Below are 21,276 nucleotides of genomic sequence, written 5' to 3'. Positions count from 1 at the left end.
TTATTCGTAGCCAGAACAATATCATGATCCAGCTATTCCTTCACCATTGATATACACCATGATAATTCACATCTGAATACTGAAACTCAAGATAATCATAATCACTCATTTTAAAGTTTAATCCCACTCTCCGCCTGAAACATACCTATATGTTTCTCAAAGATATCAGTAGGTCTGAAATTTACTGTCTAGTTTGCATTATATTTTTTTTCTCCTTTAAGTGCACTTTTTATTTTAACTTCCTTTTACTTTTTATTCTATGTGTTAAACTGTTGATTCCCTACACAATCTTAAGATTTCTTTCTCTCACTTTTTTTTTAACATTAAAATTAGTTATAACTCTTTTTAACTAGCATCCTGAGAATTTACTAGCAAATTTTCAGACTCCAATCTGAAGCTCTGAATCTCTCTCTTGACTTTCACAGAAGGATTGCTCAGCAGTTCCTGAAAAACAAGAAAAAAAAATAAAGGGGGGGGAGAAGGGAGGGAAGGATTTACTGCAGGTGCCCATCTAAAAATAGAGGCATCCAAAATAATTAGTCACTTTTTATAATCTTGATAAGGTAATCTTATCTGAGTGATATAAAAGATTGAGTTTACTACTATGTGAGAGATGCTAAGCGAGATAAACATCTTCCATTCTAAATACCTTGGCTGACAGCAGAATCACCAGCAGTTGCAGGTCTGTTCTCAAAATGCATAAAATCTCTCTTGAATGAATGTTTAACTGCTGGGCAATGACTATAGATATAAAAATTGTATGATCATGAAATTATCGATGAACATGGGGAAACCATATGTCTTTATTTCTGAATTTGCTACAGCTATAGTTTAGGTAAAGGGACAGATCCACTAACAACTGCTTTCAACTTTGAATGTTTGTCTTCAGAAGACTTGCCCTCAAGAACACAATAGGTCAAAAAATTCACAGTAGTATTTGATATTTGACTCCCAAAAAAATCACAGTAGTATTTGATATTAGTAGTATCATTTTCAAGTCACTGGCTTTCAGAAGCCATTCAGAATTTTGCTGTACTTTTCTCTATTTTCTACCAGCTTAACAACACAGTCAGAAACTGAAAAAAAAAACAAACCCTCTGAGCAGTCTTAAGGACAATTGTTGTGAGGAACAGTTCCACTTCAGTTAATTCAAGCTGTCATCGAGAACACTTCAGATTGATCTCTCAGTAAATAAGGCATATAAGTCACATAGGCCCTTCTACGAAACCTGAGAAACTTCATGTGTTAGTTTGGTAGGAAAACATTATTTTGCACAATGATATTTTCACGTTAGAAAAATAACACTGAATTTTCACAACATTCAACAATGGACTCAGGGAAGATCAAAAGAAAATGATATAACAAAGCAAACTACTAGCACCCCTGATTTTACTATTGGTTTTAAAATTGGTCAGTACTTAATAATTTTTACAAAGGTATAGTCACCTAAGTAAATTAGTAATGAAATGCGGAGAGGAAATTACTATTTCTTATCACTTCTAACATCCTTAAAAAAGAATAGAAATGATCTCACATTTATATAACACTTCATTCAAAAAATTCCTGAAGCTTTTATCTAGTATTTTTGAAGAATAACTAAAAATTGAGATTCTCAACCAAATGCAGGTTAAAAGCTCAGCCCACCTGACTCATAGTAATATAATGCAACAACTCATAGAGAAAGAAGAAATCAGAGCAACATACAGAATTTTGTCATATAAGGAACAAAGGTCTACTGCTGACATGTCAGCCTCACCTCCGTGTCTGGGAAGATGATGGAACAGATCATCCTAGAGGCTGTGCTAAGGCACGTGGAGGACAAGGAGGTCTTTCGAGACAGCCAGCATGGCTTCACCAAGGGCAAGTCCTGCCTGACCAACTTAGTGGCCTTCTATGATGAAGTGACTACATCAGTGAACAAGGGAAGAGCTATGGATGTCCTCTACCTGGTCTTCTGTAAGGCACTTGACACAGTCCCCCACAACATTCTTCTCTCTAAACTGGAAGGGTATGGATTTGATGGTGTCTTTTACTGCAATCCCCTGAAAAACAAGGTTTTTCTAAGCCGTCGTATTAGTAACCAAAAGTCTTGCCCTCCAGAAGTTAAGAGGCTGCAACTGCTGTCTATGCCTCTCCTACAAAATAAAGCAGGGGTTGGGGCAGCTGTCTGCCCCTGAGCTGAGTGGCATCCAAACTACAACAGTGTTTTGACCTGGGCTGCTACAGTGTCATGAGAAATACCACTCTAAGATTAAGATGAAATCCTATTGGTTCAAAAAGTCTGAAGTAAAGAATATTTTCACAGAATGTGCATAACGGTGTTGCATGATCTGGAGTCAAACAATAGAGTGTTTATGAAAGGTACGAAACTTGTTAGGGTAACACTGGACAATGAATAGCCAAACCAAGTCCAGTCATGTCCCTACAACCTTCTGGATGTAATCTGTGGTGGAATGCCCCAAATACTGCCTTGGCACCATCACTGAAAATGTTAATTTATACTAGTCAAAACAACACTAGAGAATGGACTATAAAATTAAACATGGGTGCAAAATTAAATGCATTCACTGTATCACAATGTAATAGTTTTTATGTTGATTAATATTACTATTACTGTAAACTGTTGATATTGATAGATGTTTACAGATATTTTAAGAAACCTCTAAATTTTAGGAGGCATTATAGATCTTACAAGTCTTCCAGAAAAAGTTAGGCAAAAGAGATATAGATGTCAAAGAAGGAGAATAAAAGGAAATTATCATAGATAAGAGCCTGCAGAAGCAATAATTCCTGCAACTGATAAATTCTCCACCCAGGAGGCTAATCAACACATCAAATGTACACACAATGGCTGTTACTCACCTGGAAAAATAGTCAAAGGCTTTGCTGTGAGGGTAGCTGGGAGTTCAGGTAATTACCTTGTCTAAGGTGAGTCCCTTGTCCAAACCAGTTCATTGTCTCATCTATTCAGAGACAAGGTGGGGAGTTCCTAGATCACCCAGGGAATCAAAAACTTAAGTGCACTGTGTTTACATGCAACCTGATATCCATGATGTTCTCATACTGAATGACAATGTAATTATAGGACAAACTTGAATCTTATCCTTACATCTCACTTATGACTTAACATCTCACTTATGACTTAAATTCCATAGCTCTTGCCACATCAGAGACAGAGTGATAAATTAAGTACCAGTTTGCCATATTTCTAAGAATTCAAATATATGTTAGTGATTATAAAATAACAGAAGGTCTCTATCATTAAATTCTTCTGGCACTGAAGCCACACTGAGATTCCCAATTGAGAATTCAAGGAGACACTTACTTCCTCACTATTTAACACTGCTCAAGTGGTATTTAAATTAGAAATATTAGCTAATAAAAATTATCCTTGTCTAGCATTCTAAACTTCACAAAAAATTAGTATTAAGAATCTTTTTTTTCTGTGAAATTTATAAAAGTACGTTATTTATATATTTCTTTCAGGTACTACTATGTTTTTTTAAATTAATGTAGGAGTTCCATCTGAATGTTTTTCGTACAGTGCTTTTAAGCTTAGTTATATGGATTCCTTTATCTTTTTTGGAGCAGGTTCTTTACATTGTCTTGAACTCACACTTGGGAGTCAAATAAATGTCCCTGTACCAGATGAAAAACTATAATAGCCATCACAAGGGAACATTACGGGAGTACTTTCCTTTTCTGGTTATACAAGGGAAACTTTGAAGGCATAACGTGTAATTAGATTTACCATATGCAATGTACATTAATTTTGCTGCCCTTCTAGTAAATTACATCCCCGGTACTAATCAGGTGCTTTGCCTTTTCTGATGAGACAACTGCCTCAATGGAAGAGGGAAGTACTGTGGATGTTATTTATCTTCAAGTTAGCAAGACTTTCCATCCGGGTTTTCATAACATCCTTGCAATCAAACTACAGAGTCATGGTTTTAATAGGAAAATTAAGAAGGGTGTATGAAAAGTTGACTGTACATCTTAGCTGAAAAGATTGTGATGAGCAGCAGATCAGCTGATGTCCAGTACTCATTGGCATTGTTCAGCGTGCTGATGTTTAAATTCTTCGATAATGACCTAGGTGATGGGACAGAAGGCACCTTTTGAAAACTCTTAGCTGGTACCAAACTGAGTAACATATGATACGCTGGAGGGCAAGGCTGCTTCTTACAGTGATCTTGCAAAACATTCATAAATTTTTTGCTTGCAAAACTTTCATAAATTCTTGCAAATAAAAATGATAAGAACTGGGCAAAACAAACCCATGTGACAGTACCCACTGGGGAACCACTGGTTAGGAAGGAGTTTTGCATGAAGGAGGCCTGAGGGTCCTGGTAGACAACACATGGAATGTGAGTAGGTAGTAAGGCCTTGTGACAATGGGATAGTACAGTAAATCTAAATATTTTGCACAGATGTGCCACGCAGGAGAAATATGTAATCAGAACTAGCTGTGTATTGGTCCTCAAATAAGGCTATTTGTTTTATTTTGTGTGTTTAACTGCATACAAAAAAATACCCAGAAAATAGATTCTATCCAGGTATGTGATTTCTACTGGAACAAATATTGAGAAAACAGTTCAATAACAAATGACTCAAAAAGCACACTAAACCAAACCAAACCCAAACCAAAATACAAACAAACAAAACGAAACCCACAAAAATCCCCTTTAAACAGAATGGCTGAGTTGGTTCTGGTTCAAATTCTAGTCACTGAACACTGTGTGATGGAGTTCCTAAGTCAACACACAATTTACACAGGTTTTTGTTTTTTTCAGTTCAAAGTAGAGGGAAGAAGAAAAGATAACAGAAAAATAAAAATGCTCTAAATAATTTCTAGAGCAGCTCTGGTATTATCCTTTTGAAAGAAGGCAACAAAATTCTGCAGTGCTGTTAGTTCCCTGTGCCATTGCCTATGAGTTGATTGACTTCTTTTTCTTTTACAAAAACTGACATTAAGTTTTTCCTAGTCCAGATACAATCTGCTTATGCTTGACATATTTCTCTGAAACAAGCTCGATCTTGATTAATAGCAGGGGTCAACACTTGTCTGTTTGGCTAGCGAAAAATAAAAAAGAAAAGCTAAGATAAGAAAGGAGGAGAGGAGAGGAGAGGAGAGGAGAGGAGAGGAGAGGAGAGGAGAGGAGAGGAGAGGAGAGGAGGGGAGGGGAGGGGAGGGGAGAGGAGAGGAGAGGAGAGGAGAGGAGAGGAGAGGAGAGGAGAGGAGAGGAGAGGAGAGGAGAGGAGAGGAGAGGAGAGGAGAGGAGAGGAGAGGAGAGGAGAGGAGAGGAGAGGAGAGGAGAGGAGAGGAGGGGAGGGGAGGGGAGGGGAGGGGAGGGGAGGGGAGGGGAAAGGAGAGAGTATTGTTTGGTTTTACTGTTTTTTTATGGAATGGTTATCTTTTAGCACCTTGACACTTCACTTCAAAAATCCTCAGCAAAATAGTGTTTACTAACTGTGAATAGGATGATCTGAATGATTTTATGCTTTCAATCCAGAAGTAGGAAAAAAGTAATCAGAATTACATCTTATGAATACGGATGGGTAAAGCAATATATATTTCACTAGCCTTTCCTGGAAACAGCTGAACTATTTTAGCTGAAACTTCTCCAAAAATAGTTGGCCTGAGGGAAACATTCACCATGTAAAACATCAGCCAAATGGCTAGAGACTGGCAAAGCTACAAGTAGTTGTATGAATAGTTTGGGTTCTAAAACAGACTCCAAGAGTGGGGAAAAAAAATCTAACTCTTTTTGAGAGGGTCTTGATAAATGTGGTATTATTCAGTTATGATACAATTTCTTGCAAAAGCTAGGGCCTGGTTTTGAAAAACCACTAATATTTGGTCAGCTATTCAGTCACATTTCAGGGTATAGTTATAGAACATATTTGACAACCATAGACACAAGTAGCAATTACCAGCTCCATTCATAAACAGTACAGAATACCAGTGTTCTCATTTGAATATACAGGGCCACCAGGGAATATTTAGAGGAAATTAAAAAATATATATATATATATTAAAAAAAACCCAAACAAACAAAAAAAAAAACAAAAAACCAAACAAAACACAAAACAAGCAAAACCAAATAGATGTGTGATTTAGAAAGTAGAAGGCTGCAAAAAATAGTGCTGTGGCCTTTCACTTGATTGTGGAAAAGCATTAATTTCATTTCTATTATTCTATACACTTTGAAAGGCGATCAGTCTTTGGGCTACATTTCTTCATAACTTGAGCATCTTAAACCGTAACACTCCTAAAAACACTAAAAACATTCCAGAAGTTTATTCCCGGAACCAGCAGTTTATGATATTTTACATGCTGAAATCACCATGGCAACTATTAAACAATATTTTAAATGAAGGTTTTCCTTAGAAGACATTGCAAAATCAAGACTTTTAGAAGTGCTAATTAGATTAGAATTCTAGTAAAACAAAGTTTCTTCTAGATCTTTCAGCAACAAATGCTAAAGCACCTATGGGATTAAATGACAATGAAAATATTCTGTTCATCTTTTTGAATTCCTGAGCCTTAGCCTGGTCCTGAGGCAAATAAATGCAAAAAAATATAAATCCCAGCATATAACTACCCATGAAAAAAAGAAACATACACTTGAACATAAAAGCAAGCCTGAATATATATTCAAACCACATTCTAAACCTAAAGTGATGAAAAAATTCATTTTTTTCCTGTTGAAAACAACCAAGACTTTTAGCCTTATAGTTAGGAATTACTAGTATATAATATTGTCTACTTTTGTTATTTCTTTTGATTAAGTCTAAGTATTGCCTGTATTAGCCTGAGACATAATTAAAGAGAGTAGCTGAAAAGTTGGCACTGCTGATCTTGAAAGCAACATATTAGCAATATTACTTCCTTTCTGCAGTTAGCACAATTGCCATTGTATATTGTCACAGCGCTTTAAATGTATTTCCTTCCATTCTCCAGAAATATTTAGGAAGAATTTATTGTGTGTTTTTGTATAGTACCTTTTCCTTTTTATCTTTGTCAAGAGATTGCTATTCTTGTAACTCTAAGTCTAGGAAGAGTTCAACTACAATGGGTTAGTACAGCTCCAGCTACACTGAGAAAAGGCTGCTTTACCTGATAACACTGCAATTACTTACCTGTAACAGTCCTGACTGCTGCATACCCAGCAGCATCAATATAAAAGTCACTAAACTAGTCTTAAGAATCCAATGCTAATTACAGTTTGCTATTCTAGACACAGATAAATGCTAAATAAAATATTTCCTTGTCATCTTTGGATGCAATCTGAATTATATTACACATGTAATCTCATAACAAATTCTTTATCTATTTGCTGGTAAGTATAATTTGCTTAAAAATGTCGTGCCTTTTTTATGTGCACAATGACAACATATTTGGAATACTTAACAAACAAGTAAATTATTACGCTAGCAAAAGCCAGGTGCACTCATTTCAATGCAGATGATGTTAAAGGCATGCTGGTTTTCATCCCTAACCCCCTCCCCTCGCCCCCCCCCCCCCAAAATAGAAAGACTGCCAGAAGTACTTGTCTGACATCAAGTACAATTGTCTCTCCGCATGGACTTTAAAGAGGATCTAATATTTCTATATTGATATTTTCCACTATCATTCTTCTTGTACCTTGCTACTATTGATCCCTGCAATACATCATTCTTGCAATTAGTATTCTCCAGTAGTTCTGTTTGAAATTCTTGCCTTCCTACTTAGTGATGTTTGGGTTTATATAACCAGCTATTAACCAAGCCATTCACTTGGTATATGTAAATGGATCTTAGTAGTTCTTGTTTTGATCAGCATTTTGAAAAAAAAAAAGTTGGCATCTAGAATTTCTCTTCTATTTTAGAGAAAACTAATGAATCAAAGATATTCTGGAAAAGGATCTTAGACAATGATAAAACACTAGCTATTCCATGGTTTGGTTTTCAAAATACTGAGCAGAAGATGATGGTCTTCTAGCTGTTCTTCTTACAGTCTCATGTATGACAGTGTAATAGTCAGAGCCCTTGAAAGTTCTTAAGACTACAAAAAGCAACAGAAGAAAATCTCAGGTTGGGACCAAAGACCCTCTCACCAGCAATACAATTCCTTGACAAATATCCTATGCACTAAAAGACTGCTAGAATTCTTAGGCTGAGTTTATATCAAAATGTAGATATACTTCATTAAAAGAATGTTATTTTAAAAAGCCCAACTCGAACCATGGTATGTTTGATGCTACAGGACATTGACATGTTTCTATAGAACCTAAATGACTCGAATTCAAGTGAAAAAGTTTGCAAAGGGAGTTTCAGAAAACTGGAATTGGAGATACTTATAAAATAATCATCAGCTACCTAAATGTTTAGTCAGAAGCAAACAGAAGTATACTCTGTATTCTGATCTACTGCATAAAAAAGACAAAATAATTACATTCATTAATTCTTGCACCGAGACCCTAATTTCTGATACAGGTATAGTATGGTACTTAAGAACATAAACAATCTTCAACCAATTTCAGTTTTAAAATTTCACATAATGAAATATCCACTAGCTCTCTAGGTACATTTCCCAAAGGTTAATTGTAGTCTGTGTTATAAGTATAGGCTGTATTTCTCAACTGAATTTGTTCATCCTCCATTTCTACTCATTCATCTTATTATGTTGTCATATATATTCAAAGACATTAATATTCAGTTTACTTTCTGCATCAGTTTTATGTTTTGGTCCCATTATATCTAGGTACTCCTGACTATATTTGATGGCATCTTCTGAAATACCAAGTTGAGAACATCTGGCTGGTCATTGGGTCTGCCTGTGGCATCAAGATACCATATTTTTAATTAAGAACTAGAGAACCAATTTTTTGGGGAGTATAAAGAATAATATTTTCTTATCCTAACAGTCACAAAGTTAGAATATAAGAAGATGAAATTGTTCCCTCACTTGTCCTTTTATGTACATCTGTTTAAATATGATATAGCTACGATAATGAAACTTTTTCCTTTGATGCTCCATGAGCATTTCAAAATGTATCATATAATCACTAAATAAACCACTATATTGCAGGTCACAGAATCATAGAATCATAGAATGGTTAGAGTTGGAAAGGACCTTAAAGGTCACCTAGTTCCAACCCCCTGCCATGGGCAGGGACACCTCCCACTAGACCAGGCTGCTCAAAGCCCCATCCAACCTGGTCTTGAACAGTTCCAGGGATGGGGAATACAAAGCTTCTCTGAGCAACCTATTCCAGTGTCTCACCACCCTCACAGTGAAGAATTCCTTCCTAATATATAATCTAAATCTATCCTCTTTCAGCCTAAAGCCACTACCCCTTGTCCTATCACTACACTCCCTGATAAAGAGTCCCTCCTCATTCATCCTTTAAAGGCCCCCTTTAGGCCCTGGAAGGCTGCTATAAGGTGTACCTGGAGCCTTCTCTTCTCCAGGCTGAACAGTCCCAACTCTCTCAGCCTGTCTTCATAGAAGAGGTGCTCCTATCAGGGCAGAATCACCTCCCTGACCCTGCTGGCCATGCTTCTTTTAATGCAGCCCAGGGTGTGGTTGGCTTTCTGAACTGCAAGCGCGCATTGCTGGCTCATGTTGAGCTTGTCATCCACCAACAACCCCAAGTCCTTCTCCTCAGGGCTGCTCTCAAGCCATTCTCCACTCAGCCTGTATTTGTGCCTGGGATTGCCCTGACCCATATGCATGACCTTGCACTTGGCCTTGTTGAACTTCATGAGGTTTGCATAGGCCCACCTCTTAAGCCTGTCCAGGTCCCCCTGGATGGCATCCCTTCCCTCCAGCGTGTTGACTGCTCCACACAGCTTGATGTTGTCAGCAAACTTGCTGAGAGTGCGCTCAATCCCATTGTCCATGTTGCTGACAAAGATGTTAAACAGCACCGGTCCCAGTACCGACCCCTGAGGAATGCCACTTATCGCTGGTTCGCACTTGGACATCGAGCTGTTGACTGGAAGTCTTTGAGTGCTACCGTCCAGCCAACTCCTTATCCACCGAGTGGTCCATCTGTGAAAACCACGTCTCTCCAATTTAGAGACAAGGATGTCCTGTGGGACAGAGTCAAATGTTTTGCACAAGTCCACATATATGATATCATTTGCTCTTCCCGTATTCACTAATGCTGTAACACTGTTATAGAAGGCCACCAAATTTGTCAGACACAATTTGCCCTTTGTGAACTTTGTGAAGCCATGTTGGCTGTCACCAGTTATCTCCTTATTTTCCATGTGCCTTGGCATGGTTTCCAGAAGGACCTGCTCCATGATCCGGGCACAGGGGAGAGACTGACTGGCCTGTAGTTCCCTGAGTCTCCCTTTTTTCCCTTTTTAAAAATGGAGACTATGTTTCACCTTTTCCAGTCATCAGGAGCTTCACCGGACTGCCATCTCTTCTCAAGTATGATGCATAGTGGCTTGGCAACTTCATTCACCAGTTCCCTCAGGACTCATGGATGTACCTCATCAGGTCCCATGGACTTGTGCACCTTCAGGTTCCTAAGCTGATCTCAAATCCAATCTTCCCCTACAGCAGGCAGTTCCTCATTCTCCTGATCCCTACCTTTGCCTTCTGTGGCTTGGGCAGGGTGGCTAGAGCACTTGCTGGTGAAGACCAAGGCAAAACCGACATTAAGTATCTCAGACTTGTCCATATCTCAGGTAACCAGGTCTCCCATTTCCTTCTGGAGAGGGCCCACATTTTCCCTAGTCTTCCTTTCATCACTGACATACCTGTAGAAGCTTTTCTTGTTGCCCTTGATGTCCCTGGCCAGATTTAACTCTATCAGGTCTTTAGCTTCCCTAACCTGACCCCTGGCGGCTCAAATAATTTCACTGTATTCCATACATCTTTACATCCCTTCCAAAAGAAGAGTTATGTATTTGCACTAATAAGGGAGGTGATGGCTAAGAAGAATGCATGACTGATCTGGAGATGTTGGCTGGATACATCAGTCTGAGCCTGCTGCCCAGAGACAGACAATTTTGCAATTTCCACTGCCAAATTAAAAACAGTAGTTAGCAAGTAACCAAATATTGGCACTACCAGACGGATGCTGCCAGCAAACGTTAGAGAGGGGCAATTGGATATATCCAGAAAATGGTTTCTCTTCTCTTTAAAGGATTTTTTTGTCTTTTTTTTTTTTTAATTGAAATGTCTAAAAACAAACATTTCAAAATAAATTTGAGTACTTCTTAATCTGTGCTTAGACCAAGTGTCATGTAGCCTATCAAATTCATATCAGAAAAAAAAAGTCTGACATGCTCACTTCCTTTTTTTAAACAAAGTTTGATTTTAAAATAAATTAAGACCTTCACCATTATTCCTAGGGCACAGATAGGAAAATAATGAGACATTTTATTCTGCACAATTTCTGTTGGGCTTGAACTGTTTAAAAGAAAAAAAGAGAAAAGAAAATTCAATTTTTATAAATTATCTTCATTTTATAGAAAATGAATTTTCATTTAAATGTGAAATTCTTACCTACTTTTACTGTCAATACTTAATTTCTTTTTAAATGCTAATGTTTCAATTTACATTTAGGTGAGATACTTTAGTTGTACTTTCACAATCTACTCATCAATCACACAGTATTTGTAACAGTGATGCTCTGAAGCATACATTTCTGAAGTAAAAAGTAGAAGTTTCAACAACAGAGAATACTGCAAAACTTGTAATTTTATTCAACTAATAAAACAAATTTAAAACAACAGTTTTCCTGTATCTTAAATTAGTTTCAATTTTCATACTAATGAGGCTTGACAGAAACAATGACTAAAGATGTAATTATCACCTACAAGTGAACAAATACTTTCCATATATTAACTCTATGTAGAGTTTTCACAGAAGCTCTTAAAAAATTCAGCACTTTTAACTGAATCTTTTTTATGTCTTTTCCCTGGATTGTGATTCATTAACAGAAGCACAACAGTCAACACAAACCCTTTCCCTAGCACACCACTGGCTAGGGCTCTGGAAGGTTTCCTTTTTATCTGTCTATGGCAGAAAGTGGGTATACAACATAACATACCTCGTTTAGATCCTATAGCAAAATTGCATCTTCTTTCCACAACTTCCTACTAATGTCTAAAATGTTAACAGGAATCACCTGATTCTTTCCCAGTTTCAGGCAAGAAGCCAGATGACTTTCAAAGGGAGTATATTGGATACTATTACAGTAAAGTTATTTCTGAAGTATATAGTAAGAATCAGACCTAATGTATGTTGCATATTTCCTTTTTTTTCATCTTTTTTTAAGCAAATTATTGTCTTGTATTTTTTAGGTTACTGAACCAGAAATTCTAGGTTTACTACAAAAGGTGTATTTGGTTTAATGTTTATGAAAATGAATGAGACTGAAACTATCTTTGGGAAGAAAATAAATGAAACTTACAATTAATATTAATGATCTTAATAATAATTAAAGTTATAATAAAATAATAATAATTAAAATAAGGCATTGAAATCATTATTAAAATAATATATTTAAAATAACCTACCATAGAAGAAAACTGAATTCTAGACTGGCACGTGACAGCTTTGGTCCACAAAGAAGTCTTGCACGTAGCTAAGCTCAAATTTAAGTTAAAACAAATAGAGTTAGAAAGCTCATACTCAAAGGCCTGTAAATTTCAAACAACCCCACCCAGAATTATAAAAACCAGAGCAACAAAAAAAGAGTAATGGTGGAAGGGTGAAGGAAAGAAGGCCTTATTTGACCTTTTTTTCACTAACATCATCTTCACTCTTACAGCAAAAGAAGCTATACTCTGCTTTTAAACACAAAGGTGGAATTTAGAGTGCAAAGACTGATTGCACTGATGTCATAGCTGAGAGAAATTTCACTGTCTTTCGCTACACACATGCTAGTTCCAGTAGCATGGAACTAGCTTACAGATCCAGTAACCGAATGTAGTAGAGAGCTTGATGATATTGTACTTTGCATGTTCATTTTCATCTTTGAACTGCAGAATATCTTTGAATTTTTGTTACAATAGACAACCTAAAAGGACTTGTGAACATATTTTAAACATTGACTGTCATCCGGTCTCATGTTTTGGATAGTTCTTAACCTAAAATATATATATTTGGATGAAGACTACCCAAAATCAGTGCTCAGATTGGTGAGATTTTGGCTCTATCTGCCCAGTTCTAACTCATTCATGTGTTCAGGTATTTGCTAGGAAAAAACAAACCAAAACATAACAAAAAAAAAAAACAACCAAAAAAAACCCCAAAACAAAGCACAGAAATAGTTATGAGGAAGCTTGGTCAAAAGCTCTGGAGTACATCTGTTCTGCTGTAGTGTTTTAGGTTTTCACGAGAAAGAACCAAAGAGGCACTCTTAACAATTTTATGTACTTATAACACATTTACAGCAGGATTCCAGACACTAATATTAATCTAGGTAAAAGCTAGTTAGCCTGGGGTGTAATATGAGCAGCAAGGCCACTGGCAAGTTTTGTAACCATCCAAATTAAAAATAAAGAGTGAAAAAAATAGCCTCTTTTGTTCCTCCCCTTCTTTGGGGGAACAGATTCAAAGCCATGCCAAAAGCTGAGCCCAGTGTGAAACTACTATGGATAAAGCCAGGCAAACCACCAGCCAGATCTCAGGCACCTTGACCAGCTGCAGCAAATGTCTTGTTTTCTTGAGTCTATGGTACTGGTCACATCTGGACCAGAAGCCTTGACTGATGTGAGTTTGTTCTGTACAGTGACTGTGATTGTGTGTATGTGTGTGTGTGCCACATGTGTGTGTTTTGTAGAACAGAAATCACAATCTACCCAGTATACTCATCCCATTCAGGAAGCAAATTCTGTAATTATTTTTTTTTTGTTGTTAATGATTAATGTGCTTCCACTCCTTATGTTACCTCACCCCTAAATTCCCCCATGGGAAACATAAACTATGAGTTATTTGTACTATGCAGACAAAACCCCAAAACAAAATTTCTGCAGCAATCCCAAAAGAGTGCTTCTAAGTGCACACATTTCAGTATCCCTTGATGGCACAGCAGAACACGCGTAGCTGTCTATAACGAAACTGTCCTCTTTACTGCCCGTTTCAGATCTGTGGTAACAGTTATAAGCTCATATGTTACTTTAAACATATTATAATTAGTTTAGGATTGTTATCTACATCTTTTTAAGATACATATGAGTTGAATTATAATGTGTTGTCTGTGTCAAATGTAGGGTAGTGGGAACACAGCAGGGCTCTTCAAGAATGCGGGAAAAAGAATTAAATGAAAATGCTTGAGACAGAATCAAATGCTAAAGTCTCCTAATCCAGCAGCTATAAAAGAGAAATTGTTTCTCATTTTAAAGGTCAGCCTGTTTGTCAGGGACATAAAAACATATTATTTTTCATTGGTGGGTGGTTGTCTAAATTATTAAATACTTGGTTAAATTGGTAGAATTTATGTTCACTCTGAAATTAAAACAATCAGTGTGCCTATAAATAGTCCTTACATTGACGCATAGCAATGTGACTCTTCTAAGGATGCTCTAGCACTTGAATGATTAATGTGCCTTTTACCTATTAAAAATGTAGTTGTTTTGTGTAAATTATAAACCCTCATTTAAGTGCAACAGTGCCAAGGAAATTTTCTATAGTTTAAACTTCAGTTTCAAATTATTTATTCTCAGTATACAGCTAACAAAGTTCAAATACCTCTTCAGACTTTATATAGATACTTGTTCTAAACCAACAAAGCTGTTTGTGTCCTAAACTGAACAAAAATTTTAAGTGTTATATATTTGCCAAAATGATTCACTTCACACATTATTCATTTGAATTTTAAAGCTCTCATTGCCTTTCAAATAATAAATCCAATTTTGTTCTTGGCCTTTCAAAGGGATCTGGACTGGCATGTATTGTTTCTGTTATTCTCTTTATTTAGAGCTGATTAAAGACAGTTTTGCATGAGTAAGTTCATAGAGAAAGTGACAGGCACCCATTGAGATCTTAGTATTGTCATATATATTTGTGACTTTGGGATATAGATCCCTCATGTTAGAACTGATGAAACAACACAAAATTGTGATTAACTATCTTTATCTTTCAGTAGAAATCACACCAAAATCAAGACAAGCTTGAAGATTCTTTGGAAACATAAATAAGTACCTTAATAGTATGAGTCAATAAACAAAAAAAAACAAAACCAAAGAATAAAAACAGCAAAAAAAAACCAAACAAAGAAATAACCCCCCCCAATAACTTCAGAAAAACTGAAATATTTTTCTGTTTTACAGAATGTTACCTATTCCCTCTCTGGGATCTGCAAACTGGGATGGTCAAATGGTTGGTTCCAAATCCTTGACTTGGAAAATTAATGTCATTACATATGATTAGGTTGTCTCATAACTTAATCCTTTTGACAGAATTTCAAACAAAATGATATCACCATACATCCTCATACATCTGGGCTTCTTTTCTTTTTCTTTCTCTATAGTCTGACCAAATCAGAGGGAAGTCTTCTTCAATTGCTACAAGTTATGTGAACATGTGGGCTTTCTGAGTATTAGTCATGAAACTCCATTTAAAGGGGATTAGACTGTTATCTAAGAACCAAACTAAGATATATGGAAATATATGTTGAAAATTATGAGGGAATTATCTTGGCCTGTGAATCATATAAGCAACCAAAGTGGCAAAGAGTAAAGAAATAACTATGACTCTCTACATAATTTCTGCTCTGGTCCTGGATCATGGACTGTATATTTTGCAGTTAGGCAACAGAAGTGGATAACTCATCAAACTGTCAACAGAAGGTATTTTACAGGAACCGCTTGACCTATCAACTCTGCTCAGGATAGACCATTTTGATTTAGAAAAGGAGAAATGAAGCTTTGATATACAAGACTTAGTCCCCACAGAGTAAGAAAGAACACTTCTCTGGTGGTGTTTGCTTAGGGAAGAGAGATTCAGAGCACCTATGGCCTCAAAGGGTATCTCAATAGATAAGCTGCTTGCATAATGGTATCACTGTTTGAAGGCTTTGGGAAGAGAGGAAAAACTATCTTCCTCTTTTTCCTACCCCCTCTCTCAAAACTAGGAGCAATTAATAGAAGAAAGACAGTCTGGATAGGTAAGACAGAAGACTCAAGAATCTACTCTCCTGGGAAAGGCAACCCCTGTTCCTAACTCGCCAGATCTACAGAGCTACCAAAAGTTGATCAAGATTTTCAGTCCAGAAACTTGTTTTGTTTCTTTGTGAGATCTGCTTGCTTTTGTACAATAAGTTTGGAGTGAATATTGTTGGTGTCCCACTCCTTCTTAGTTAAAGAATTAATTTTCAGATGAGCTAAGATATGGCCAATGCGTGAACAGCTGTGATTTTTACAAAATTGCACTACATTACAACTGCTGATGCACTAGGTCTAGTGTCAGCCTAACTGGCTGATATTGCCTCATTGTTTCTCTGTTCCTCTCCATCAGCTGTTTCATTCCCTACACTTAGGTTATCGGATCTTTAGAGTCAAGTTTGCAAATTTCATGTAAATGCCAATTTCTTTGAATAACTCCTAAAGTGCTGTAATGCATAGGGTTGCAGCTGCAGTTGGTGTTTAATTTTAAATATATTTATTTATACTTACTGCTTGTCATGCTTTTATTCCATAGAATTTCAGAAACAAAATAGCATCTTTCGTACTCTCTGTAACATAAATATCTGCCTATACCACAATAGGTTTGTCAGCCAAAGGTATCTTCATAGTCCATGGAGGACACAGACAATTCTTTTCATTTTAAAAAAGATGTCTAAAATATGTCACATAAATGTACTCTAAAAGCTTGTATTTTTCTCTCCACTGATTCTAAAGGGAAAGGAAGAACACCTTAGCTGTAGACATTGTCAAGGTCTGAGGGTGGGTGGAATGAAGCCTACCTATATGCTGAAGATTGCAATATTGAATTTCTCCTTTGCTTTCTTTTTTTTTTTTTTTTGTAGGACACTGGTAATTTTTAGTTATTAAAAGGAACATGATTATTTGGGGAGTCAATTATTATTGCTATGAAAGCTAATTTAGTCATTACTTTACTTATTTTCCATATTTTTCTTAGGAGCTTCTTTGCCAAAATGTACTTTATGTCTCTTCTCATTTCAACACTTCATATATGCACAAAATATATTATTTTTTTTTGTTTTCAAAAAAGAAATAAAGCTTTAAGTAGACTTTTTGAGGTATTATTTTATTCAGAAGTAGCCTACATTTTATTATTTAGCTTACTGCAGTAACACTTTTCATGATAATAGATAGTACAAAGTCATATTGATTTTAGTAAAGTAATTTATTTGTTTTCATAATGAGACTTAATATTACACACTGCAGCATATCGTCTGTGAAGCATGCAAGTGTCATTGACTAACAAGAATAATATACATAACCTTTTTAAACTCTATAATAAACAGAGCACATAAGTTTATTTCCATTCTTGTTGTTTTTAGCAAGTTAACGATGCACATTTTATCAGAAACTTGGTTAACAATCTTTCTTTTTTTTCCTCCAGAATACTATAGACAGAACTAGTATTGATTTTTGTTTACATGAAGATGAACTGAATTTATCACACAAGCCGTAAGTGTCCAGCTGTTTGCCAACTGAATTCATTACTTCAGCTTCCTCCTCTGGCAAAATGGACAACAGAACAAGAATGAAAATATATGGGAGTGTTTAATTATTAAACAATTTATGATTTATCTCAGGTATGTGCAGAACCTCTTACAGACAAACTCAAATGTGTCATGAAAAGCAGACATCAGAAAATCCTGAAATTACACTACAGATCTTGACCAGTGACTTCAGCTACCAACTGTGGAACAAAACTAGTTGAATTTGGAATTCAAAATCAGCTCTAAAATAACCACAGCAAATGTAGAAATTTAAGATAGTAATATTTGGAAGATGGACAATCTTCTTTAATTCAAACTGATTCTCAGTTTTGTCCAAAACATTATTTACATATTTCAAATCCTGCTAGATCTCATTATTCTTCAGAGCCAATGTAGTCCATTTCAATGTGAACATGATTACTGGACATTTTCTTTGGGATACTAAAATAATTTCTGTTCCTGAGAGAAAAACATATAATGTAAATGTCATTCAGAACTATTTTCCCGGTATCACACCCCAGAGAATGTTGGTTAAAATGATTCCTATCTAAGCAGCTGGAGAAATCACAGATCACATGAAACACACAAAATCCTACACTGCAGTCTATAACTGCCTGTTCTGTAGTAGAGAAGTGTAGCTCCTGTGGGCTATTGAATCCAGCACACCCTTTTTCATCTCCGCTGCCACTACTGTTCCTACTTCTCTGCCAAATAAATGATCACCTGAAGAAATTCTTTTATCACCTAATTGCCTTAATACAACAGATCAGGCACATTCTGCAAGTAACTTTCTACTTTAGGAATCTCTTAAAGAAGACATTATCTCAGCGCAGAGTTAATTTAGTCTGAATCGGTTCCTCTGCATTCAAGACACATGTACTCAGATGCTTCAGATGCGCTGTGGGATGATGAGATAGTTAAAACAGAAACAAGAACCTACAATGGAAATTCTGCTGCTTTTTTTGCTTGTTTGTTGGGTTTTTTTGTGTGACAATAATATTATCATGTTGCAAAGAATATTAATATCAACTCAACATACATGTTCTGTTACATGCAGTTCATTTAGCAAATAAATTCTGTTGTGCAAACGTTTAACATATAACACTGGAGAAGAGCATGTAAAATCCATCAAAAAATAATCTTGCATCCCTAATGCAATGTTTAGAAATTTTACCCTCAAGGTCTGCTAGAGATGTTAATAGAAATGTCTTATTTGAGGCTTCAGAGGGACAAAACTGCAAAAGAAAAATGCAAAATGTATTTCTTAAACTCCAAAAGAACATTTTAAAAATATTTAATGCCTGACTGAGTTCTCTAATATTAAAAAATATTCTGCATATGTGGAAGTATATCTATATATGTTTAACCATATTAGCATTTACCACTTGAAGTAGGAGTTTTAATAAGTGTATAATGTAAAAAAATAAACCAGAAAGATATGCCATAAAAATAATTTGTTCAGCCCAGGAATGATGTATTAGTCATCAAAACTGCTGGGGGGCAAGTGAAATCTCATAGCTAAAATATTAAGAACAGAAACTGGTATAAATTGGCTTAGCTGTTTTGACTTCTATAATTGAATTCAGCAAATACTTACTGATGAACATAGATCAGTAAAGGGAACTCTTGTGAAGTCCAGTAGAACTTTTCAAAGGTGTAGTTTCTATGACTGAGACAAATATGGTCATCATAAATAGAGTTTGTTATTTCCAAGCATTATTCAGACAAAACTTAACTGTTTTGTTTATGGCAGAACAGTAGGATTTAATAAGATATCATTTATACTCATGCTTTTCCTCCATTGGTCTTAAGAAAAACTTTACTACAGAAATATTTTCTGTTAGCAATTGAGGTACTGAGGGGGGCAAGGACCTTTACAGGGTTATGCAGCAAGCCAATGGCAAACCAGAATAATAATTAAGATTTTATGATTTCCAAACTAAAATTTATACTACTGAAATAACAAACTCGTATTGCAACTAAAGCCCACATCACTGGGAAACATTGCCCATTTGAAAAGCATTTTCCTGTAAAAATATTTCTTTAAACAGTAAGTATATTGAATAAGCTCATGTGATATTTCATATTTGCGGATTAGTGTAATTTAAACTTGCTGATGCTTTCTTTGTTTCCCAAAAGAATAAAGATTATTATTTTATAATAATTTTTTTCTTCACTACATTGTGATTTTGCCTTTTCTGCCTCCTTATACCTGCATGGTTTTGGCAGCCTTATAAAAAATAACATTAAGGACAGAGTCCTGTAGTTGAATGCTTTTGCTGTGCAACTCATGGAAACCCATGAATTTTTTCAGTGCAGTCACAAAGTTCTGTATTGCAGTGGGATATTCAAAAGGAGCCACAGGGAAAAGTTTCAAACACAAAGCAAACTCTCTCAAGTTTTTGCTCCTGAGAAAAGCGTCTTTTACCGTAGGGGCATCTGTAGACTTCATTGCCACCCTCTTCAGTTTCCTACTTTCTTCTTGTCAGGTTGTACTGATCCTTCTGCACTGGTATTGGGAGTTGGGCTAGTAAGGAACAAAAAAGATAAGCAACCAGCAGAGACGTGTTTACAGATACAGTTTGTTTCTGTTATCTCAAAAATATTCTTTGACTACCTTCATATTAACAGCAACAAGAACTACAGATACTATCTTATACTCTTCAAACACTTGAAACGTTTTTTTTCCTACCCTACAGTGATGAATCCTGTGCTCAGAACTGAGAATTATTTTCATTTTTCTTTGTCTTAACATTTAATTGTTTAATTGACTGTAACAGCCTAAGAAGATATTTCATATATATAGCTGTAATGAACAGCGGAAACCAGAGCTGAGGAAATAAGTTACAGGAAACAAAGACCAGAATAAAATGTAATTCCTTCCCATTTTTGCAATAGTTGCAGAATGTTCCTAATTCTCACATAATTTCATTTATTTAAATTTATGCCATTATTTTGCCAAGACTTTTATTGCTGGTTTTCTTACTTATGGTCTCAAGCTTACTGGCAGATGAACCTGTTAACTCACCTTAAAAAATAGCAGTACTCAAACTGTTAAGCTTACTGATGTGCCATGAGTCTTGGCTTTGAGTCACAGAGGGATTAGTTCACTTGAAAAAGCCACTTACATTGCTAAGTAAGAAGAGTTTAATTTGAGAGCATAAACTCAAAAAATTCACAATCTACACTTCCATGTAGATGCAGCTACTTAAGGGGTTATTTTTCTTTTTTTTAAGTTAAAAAAACTTCCATAAAATGCAATAGGTATCAAGATTTTTGGTGGGGAAGATTTTGAGAAGGCGCAAGAATTAGATATCCTGGTATATGAAATGCCACTGGAGCAAAGAACTGTGTTGAACACATTTATTTGCCCCACTCAGATTGATATAGGATGAGGTTGTCTGCCCTAGATAAGTCAGGACAGATATTTAAATAGGAGCATACAATTCTGGACCAGGAAGAGTGTCCCCAGGCCTGAACCCAAACACCAGGCCATTTACAGTTTCCAAACCCAACAGCTCACTTTTCAGTCAATTTTTTTTCACAAAATTCCATTTTTCTGAGAACACTAGGAAGGTTTTCTCATTGTTCTACTTTGGAAAAAAAGACAACAAACATTTCAATGCCTAAA

This window comes from Larus michahellis, chromosome 2 (genome assembly GCF_964199755.1).
Source record: "Larus michahellis chromosome 2, bLarMic1.1, whole genome shotgun sequence".
Lineage (NCBI taxonomy): Eukaryota > Metazoa > Chordata > Aves > Charadriiformes > Laridae > Larus > Larus michahellis.
The sequence above is the reverse complement of the archived record's forward strand: the minus strand, read 5'-3'. Positions refer to the sequence as shown.